Source organism: Lynx rufus, unplaced genomic scaffold (genome assembly GCF_022079265.1).
Source record: "Lynx rufus isolate CCGP_SWC_20201006 ecotype Redwood Valley unplaced genomic scaffold, mLynRuf1.p SCAF_3, whole genome shotgun sequence".
Classification (NCBI taxonomy): Eukaryota; Metazoa; Chordata; class Mammalia; order Carnivora; family Felidae; genus Lynx; species Lynx rufus.
In genome coordinates, this window is record NW_025814845.1 from 38553227 (window position 1) to 38561014 (window position 7788).

The following is a 7788-nucleotide window of genomic DNA, read 5'->3' on the forward strand; positions in this document are numbered from 1 at the left end:
TGTTAAATCTCAAGATACACTTGCTGATGAGAACACCAAGGATTATGATAAAAGACTTCCATTGGTGACTGTCACGTAGGCATGTGGGACATAAGGAAATCAAGGTGGTGTCCAAGCATGGGTGGGAAGCCAGGCCCAGACTTTGGCTAACGTGCTGAAAGAGGCCGAGGAAGATGTCAAACTCAAGAGACCAAAGGCTAGTATAGATACCACCACGGACCTAGACGCCATAGGAATCCTTGCCTAGTGCCTTTAAAGATACACTTAGAAGTGGGTTTCCTTTCTCCAAAGCCTATAAAGGTGGGGTAAAAGCAACCATCTTTCAATGATGAAAATTGTCAGAGAGGCAGGGGTTTGGTAGGCCTCACTATTGAAATTAAAAAGAAAATTTTTATAATGTTTGTTTTTGAGAGAGAGAGAGACAGAGTGTGAGTGGGGGAGGGGCAGAGAGAGAGAGGGAGACACAGAATCCGAAGCAGGCTCCAGGCTCCGAGCTGTCAGCACAGAGCCCGATGCGGGGCTTGAACTCATGAACCATGAGATCATGACCTGAGCCAAAGTCGGACGTTTAACCAATGGAGCCACCCAGGTGCCCCTCACTATTGAAATTTTATGAAAATGTCTTAATTTTTTTTATTAAAAAAATTGTTTTTAGTTTATTTTTTGAGAGAGAGAGAAGCAGGGGAGGGGCAGAGAGAGAGGAAGAGAGAGAGAATCCCAAGCAGGCTCCACGCTGTCAGCACAGAGCCTGATGTGGGGCTCAAAGTCACGAACCATGAGATCATGACCTGAGATGAAATTAAGAGTTGGACGCTTAACTGACAGAGCCACCCAGGTGCCCCTCAAATGTTTTAAGTGAAGAAAAAGACTGAAAGTCAGGAAGAGTAAACATTCTTCCTTTAATTTTAAAATTTTCTAGAGCACAAGAATTCTTCCCAATAAATCATACACAGTTGTTATTAGCGGAAATTGGATGCATTTTCCGTGGTGCATTTCTGAAAGTGAAAAGTCTGGGGCCTGGTTCCCATCGTGAATACGTGTGTCCTTTCTAACGTAAGCGCAACTCTCGGGAGTTGGAATTTATTTGTTCAATCGACAAATGTTTGTCGAGCACCTATTTTGTGCCAAGTACTGTCCTTGGCCCAAGGGATGCTATCGTGGCCAAGACAAGATTTTTGCCCTTATTGGAAGACAGACACTGAAATGATAATTTGGCAGATAATTCTAGGAAGTATGAAGACGACGGTAAAATGTGATAAAGAATGCTTTGCATGGGGTATGCTACCTCAGACAGGATGAGATGGGAAAGCCCAGCTGCGAGGGTGAGCTATGAGCTGAGACCTTTATTACAATGAGCAACCATGGCAAGAACCACAGACAGAACACTCCGTGCCCAGGAAACGGCAAACAGGAAGGCCTTGCAATGGGGCCACCCTGGGCGTGTTCTGGGATCGGAGAGAAAAGCCAGTGTGGCTGAAGAGGTGAAATGAGAGTGGCAGGTAGTCGGCTTGCGGGGGAGGCAGGCAGGGAAGGTGGCACGGGGGTGCTGTGGGCCAAGGGGGGAGCTGAGCTGGAAGGTTTTACAGGACAGTGATACCGTCTGGTGGCTGCATGGAAACTCTCCCTGTATTTTCGTTGGAAAATAACAAGACGGCAGTTTGTACATTCACTTCTGGGTCGGGATTCAGATGTTTGAAAAAGAAATATTTCATGTTTTGCTTGGTAGCAATCTTCTTCGTAGGCAAAGAGGTGTACGTTAGCATTTCCTCCAGTGTTTTGAGTTGTGCTCACACAGTTCATGACATTATGTACTCAAAGACAAAATTTCCGCATGCTTCCGTCTTTAGATTTAGAGCATCCTAAATGGCCGGGCCTTCGTAACTGAAATGTAAACCGAATCAATTTATACATTGAGTTTTCCTCTACTGACAGAAGTAAGGCTGTAGCCCATTACATTTTTGTACTTTTGAATTCAGTTGAACATTATTTATTTGGATATGTGCTTTAAAATGTTTATTTATTTTTGAGAGAGAGAGAGAGAGAGAGAGGCACAAGCAGGGGAGCCTCAGAGAGAGGGGAAAACACAGAATCCAAAGCAGTCTCCAAGCTCTGAGCTGTCAGCACAGAGCCCAGTGTGGGGCTTGAACCCACGAACTGCAAGATCATGACCTGAGCCAAAGTCGGATGCTTAACTGACCGAGCCACCCAGGTGCCCCGCACATGTGCTTTAGACAATACATTGAGATTCTTCCTGCATGCATGTATACATCACTTTATAAAATGGACAAGAGTCCAGCATGCATGTTTCCTACCTCCCTGGCTTCGCATTCCTACCCCCTTCTCTCCACCTCTTCCTTCCCAAATGTGGAACTGATTTTTCTGGACAGCACATGTTTGTACTTCTGGTGCAGGAAGCACGTCTTTGGGAGTCTTTCGCTCTGGATTCTGAGCTCTCTGAGGACAGGACTGTGTCGGTCCTGTCCCACCCCGTCCTCCGTCACACCCCACATCCCATCCTCCCTCACACCCCACATCCCATCCTCCCTCACTGGCTTGCACAGTATTTTGCACATCAGAGGCCTTCCGTTGAATTGTAGGATAAATACAAGACTGTTTCTGCGCATGAGTCAAAGTAGTCCTTACGGCATTTTAAGCGAGCCGCAAAGTTGACTGGAAGCAATTCGTTCCAGACTGCTGAGTCAGCCAAAGTCAAAGCTGATGCATTTTGAAGCCGGGAGGTGGGGGAGTAGGTGGAGAATGTGTGGGTGTGTGTGTGGGTGTGTGTGTGACCACAAGCCGCAGCACCTCCAACACGGAAGGATCCCAGGAAGGCTCTCCATTTGGAGATGGCAAGCTGTTACATAATCCACTCTCCCTGTTATCAGCGCTCTGCTTCTGTGCAAGGAAACACTTTTGCAATGATTCGGTTTTGTCACAGTTTGTTTCTTTTTCCTTGGTAACTGCAGGCAGGACTTGATGTTCCCAGCCCTCCCCACCACCCCCCCGCCCCGGCTGGATTTGGGGGTGAGTGAATTTCCATTTTTACTGCTTTGTAAATCATTGCCCAGGCTTTGAAGGAGGCACTTTGGTAGGCACGGGTGGCATGTGCTTAATGCCTAATGCAGAACATACCAGACGTCTAATCACCTCTTTGCTGCGGCAAATGCATCGCAGCCGTACTTGCTTTCCTCCACCCGGGCTGCAACTGCAGACCCTGTGTTGCACGGGAAAATTTTCAGTTCATTTTGGTGGAATGTTAAAATGGGGTTGCCAGGTAAACTGCAGGTCACCCCGGTGAATCTGAATTTCAGCCACAGAATATTTTAGTATAAGTAGGCCTCCAGTACTGCATAGGACATAGTTGAATAGTAAAAAAAAAAAAAAAAAGTATTTGTTTACCTGAAAGGCAAACGCAACCGGGCGTCCTGTATTTGTATTTCCTAAATCCGGCCGCCCTGATGAAAATCACGGTGGCTTGCCGGCCGGCAGATAGTCGCCCTCGGTAAACAGAGATGGAGCATTTCTTGTCGGTTCAAGGTCTTCTGCTGTGCTCGGTCTTTCCACGGGAGGGGAGCGAGGTCCTCAGTGTCCAGCCGGCGTGTGGTGCTGGAAGGAGGCAGGGAGGCCGGTCTCGGAGCAGATGGGCCTCTGCCAGCTGGGTCAGAGCTGCTGTGGCAGGAACAGCTCCAGCGTTACTTAAATTAAAAAAAAACAAAAAACAAAAAACAAAAAACAAAAGGGGGGACGGGGATCAACGCAGGCAGTTTTAGCAGTTAGCATTCTATGGCTATAGCGTCCCTGCTGCCCGGCCCACGGAGGGAAAAGGCATTGTGGGCATAGGGAGGATGGGGAGAGGAGAAATGCAGCCCCACCGCCCCGCATGCGGGGTGATGGTGAGTGCGAACGTAGAAGGGCCCTGGAAGATGGTGCGTGGAGCCCAGATGGCAAGAAGAAGTTTAGGCGGGAAGGGTGGAAAGCACAGGGCTACACCCACCTGTGGGGGAGCACCCCTGTCCCAGGGAGTGTAGCCCTGAGGACACAGGCAGGCAGTTGCTGCAGCAGGCGGACAGTTTTCTGGGGCGGGGGTGTCTGGAGATGCTGTGCCATCCTGGGAAGAATGTTCTAAATCTCCTGGGGAGCAGGGCTTCCATACCCGGCAGGAACGGCAGACCGAAGGTGAGGACTGTCCGCATGGATGCGGGATGTCCGAAGTGAGTTCCGGTTGGAAACGCGAACTAGCTAAGTGACCTTGGGCACATAAATTTACTTATCTGCTCTTCAGTTTCCTCGACAGAATCAGGCTGGAGAACCTGGTGGGCTCTTACAGCTCTGATCTCATTATTTACCCGGAAACTGCTTGAAACTGCTCCGAATTGGAACAATGCTTCCCCAGAGGCAGTTCAGTTACCTATGTCATCTGTAAGAAAGAATAGAATGACAAATTTGGGGGAAGGGGGAATGGAGGGGAAGTGACTTGTTTCCTGCATAATTATCAACATTATTTCTCACCAGCCACCTGAATCAACAGTCCCTCCTCCTTGCTGAAGGGTGTGAGATATCATTCAGGGAATGTGATCAGCATAAATAAACTGTAGCTAAGGCAAAACAGAAGTGTACCTATAGTAATTTTGGTATTTGCAGGGTCCAGAGAGTCTGGAAACAGATATTACCATTTTCCTTTTTTTCAGATTGAAGATATTTGTAACAACAGGGCCCTTCTGGGTAGAGCATTAAGTATATTCACTATGTTTCTGGAATACACACACACACACACACACACACACACACCCCTATACATATATATGTATATTGCATATACATTCGAGACAGAGAAAGCAAATATTGCTTAGTGAATCTAAAAATAGTCAATGAAGGTGTATGTAAGTCTAGATTTTTCACAGCTGTATTCAGGTAGCTGCTCTTTAAACAAAGCATTGCACTTGAATGGAAAATGAGCTTTCAAATCAATGAGATATAAGAAATGACTGTAATATTTGCACTAGTTATTAAAGGCATTAAGTACAGAGAAAGACTTAACTTTATATGCGTGCAAAGAATTGATAGGCAATATCTAGTATTAATAAAACATTCTCTCTTCCAAAAACAGACAGCGAGGGGTGATTTTTCATTTTTGTTCCTTTTGGAACTTTACATTTGATTTGAAAAGCATTTCTGATTTCTGCACCAGATCCCGGGTAAGAATTACCAGAACCCGTGGGCTCATGCTTTCCAGCACAACTGGTTAAAGCTGTGCTAATTCTCCTTTTTTTATTAGCTACACCTAACCACTTTTCATTACAACTGGACAGTCAGCTCTATGTTCATTTTATTTTTATGAAATAATTCACCAAATAATTATTTGAAATCTGACTTTACCTTTAAAGTTCCATTCAATATTTGATCCTGGAATGTCGGGGGTGGGAGTTATGTATCAAACATGATACTTCCTCAATGAGCCGATGGTCCAGATGCTACAGGGCACGGGTTGCTTCAGGACTGACATTCTGGTTCTGGGCCTGGAATCGGAGGCGGGTTCTTTTTTCTCTAAAGGAGTGGATCTTTATGCAGCCCCTCGAGGTATGAGTAGAACCCCAGTGAGCTTCATTGCCGTCTCCAGCCCTTCTGGGCAGAGCACAGAGCATTGTCAGAGACGGGAAGGAAGAAGGAGTTGCTCTGATAGTTCAGAGTCTCCGAGCTGTACCCCGTGCACCTCCCAGTGAACATCCTGTTGCCTTTGACGACCTGCAGAAAAAGTCAGAGGGCCCTCTCTTTTTATGCGGTCAGTCGTGTTGTTCTGACCCATATCAAGGCAGGCCAGCTTTAAGGGCCTGGACTGTGCAGGTACAATAGCCTACGAATCCCATAAAAATAGATGGCAAAAAGTGAGACCTTCATTTTAAGCACAATATTGGGGCCTGAATTTAAGCTGCTATTTCGCAATCAAGCTTCCTCAACCGGCTTTTGTCTTAATAGTTGGGAGGACAGTCCGATGACTCAAGAAAGCATGGTGTTTTAAGGAAGGGATAAGCCCCCAAAGGAGACTATCCAGGGGCTTCTTCCTAGACACAACTCTGTCAGAAAAACAATGTGGTTCAAAGCAGAACGAGCTATGGCGCCCGGGTGGCTCAGTCGGTTAAGCTCCGACTCTTGAGTGCTGCTCAGGTCATGATCTCACGGTGGTGGCGTGGAGCCCTGAGTTAGTTCAGGGCTGAGCATGGAATCTGCTTGGGATGCCCTCTGCCCCTCCCCCACTGAGGAATGTGCTGTCTCTCAAACTCCAATTCAAGGGGATACGTGTATCTTGATGTTTACAGCAGCATTAGCTACAATAGCCAAATTCTGGAGGCAGCCCAAGTGTCCCTGACTGTTGAATGGATAAACAAGTTGTGTCGTATATTATTTGATTTTGAGTTATAAATGATTCTGTGGTGGGGCAAATCTACGAAAGAAAATCAAAGTGTGGAATTTCAGTAGGTATGTCATAGAGAAAATCTAAAAGAAAGCCAGAGAATTAATGTGAACTCTTGTACACAAAGGAGATCACTTCTAGCTCTGCCCCTAAATAGCCCGCCTGGAGTTACCCCAAAGCTACGCTTGTTACCCTCTTGGGCCTTGGACTCACTAAACAACAGAAATTTAGAGGCCAAATGGGAGTTCCTGGTAAGGCTTTTCACAGGGGGTTATGCTCCAGCACAAGGGAGCTGGTACAGAAAGCTAAGGGTCCTTCGGGCTAACTCCCCATACAAAAGGGGGAAAAGCTTTTAAAGGGGCAGAGGCGGGGAAAGGAGTGACCGCTAAGACCTTTGGGGCAGGGAGACATACAGGAAGTTGGTGAGCAGGCGCAGTGCCCAGAACATGCACGCGTGTTGTGGCATGTGAAATCTCCACCTCTGGGCATCATTTTTCGTATCATGATGAGGGAGAAAGTCAGTGAAAGGTCAGCGCTGCGGTCCATCTTGGCGCAGACAAGTTTGGCCAGGTCTTCAGTCTTGTAGTTGAATCCCTCCTTGAGGCAAGCACCCTGCTTCCTCATTTCTGCAAGAAATGCTACTCGTGGGGCATAGGGTTTCAGCTCTCCAGGAATGCTAGATTTTGTGGTTCGGGTTGAGGGGACCGACACCAGTTCCTGCCTCACACTCCATAGAAATAATCTAGTCTACATTCCCATGCCTAATTTTTACACGCCAGTACAATGTATTCCTCTATGTTCAGATAACAGCGTGCAAACAAACCACTCAAAGACGTAGTGGCATAAAACAGCATTTTACTATCATCTCTCTCAGTTCTGGAGGGTGGTGAGTTCAGCTGAGTTGTCAGTGCTGTGGATCTTATAGGGTTGCAATCAGGTCGTGGCTGTTGCTGAAGTCACTGGCTTTATTCATAATGTCTGGCATCCAGGCTAGGAGGTCTGGAACATTTGGGAGCTGGTTGGGCATCTGTCTCTCCATGTGGCTTCTCCACATGGCTAGCTTGGGCTTTCTTAGGCTACAGTGGTCTTAAGGTGATTGGACTTCCTCTGAGGGAGCTGGCTTCATCCAGAGCAAGCTTCCCAAACACCGGCGGTGGCAACTGTAAAACTCTTTATGACAGTCTCCGAAGTCCTTCAGTGCACTTACACTGTCTCCATTGGTTAAAGCAGTCACAAATCAGCTCTGATTCGAGGAGGGGGAAGGACAGCCCCCTCCCCGCAATGTGCCCTGCATGTGCACCGAGGGAAGAGTCGATGGCTTCACGAAGCAGGTTTCTACCATGTGAATTAGTTCACGTGCGATTAAAAATGATGTCCGT

The 7788-nt window shown here is 47.1% G+C and overlaps 1 long non-coding RNA gene across 2 annotated transcripts; it reads right to left on the reverse strand.

Moving 5' to 3' along the window:
* Nucleotides 1-899: 899 nt before the first annotated feature.
* Nucleotides 900-5644, reverse strand: LOC124520445 (uncharacterized). Of its 2 annotated transcripts, none has more exons than XR_006964321.1 (4): nt 5377-5644; nt 3995-4417; nt 3400-3695; nt 900-1881 (listed from the first exon to the last, which is right to left on the reverse strand). It is a non-coding gene; the product is annotated as an uncharacterized LOC124520445 (long non-coding RNA). The 2 variants fall into 2 exon arrangements; XR_006964322.1 differs by lacking the exon at nt 900-1881 and adding an exon at nt 2520-2895.
* Between the last annotated feature and the right edge of the window lie 2144 nt (nt 5645-7788).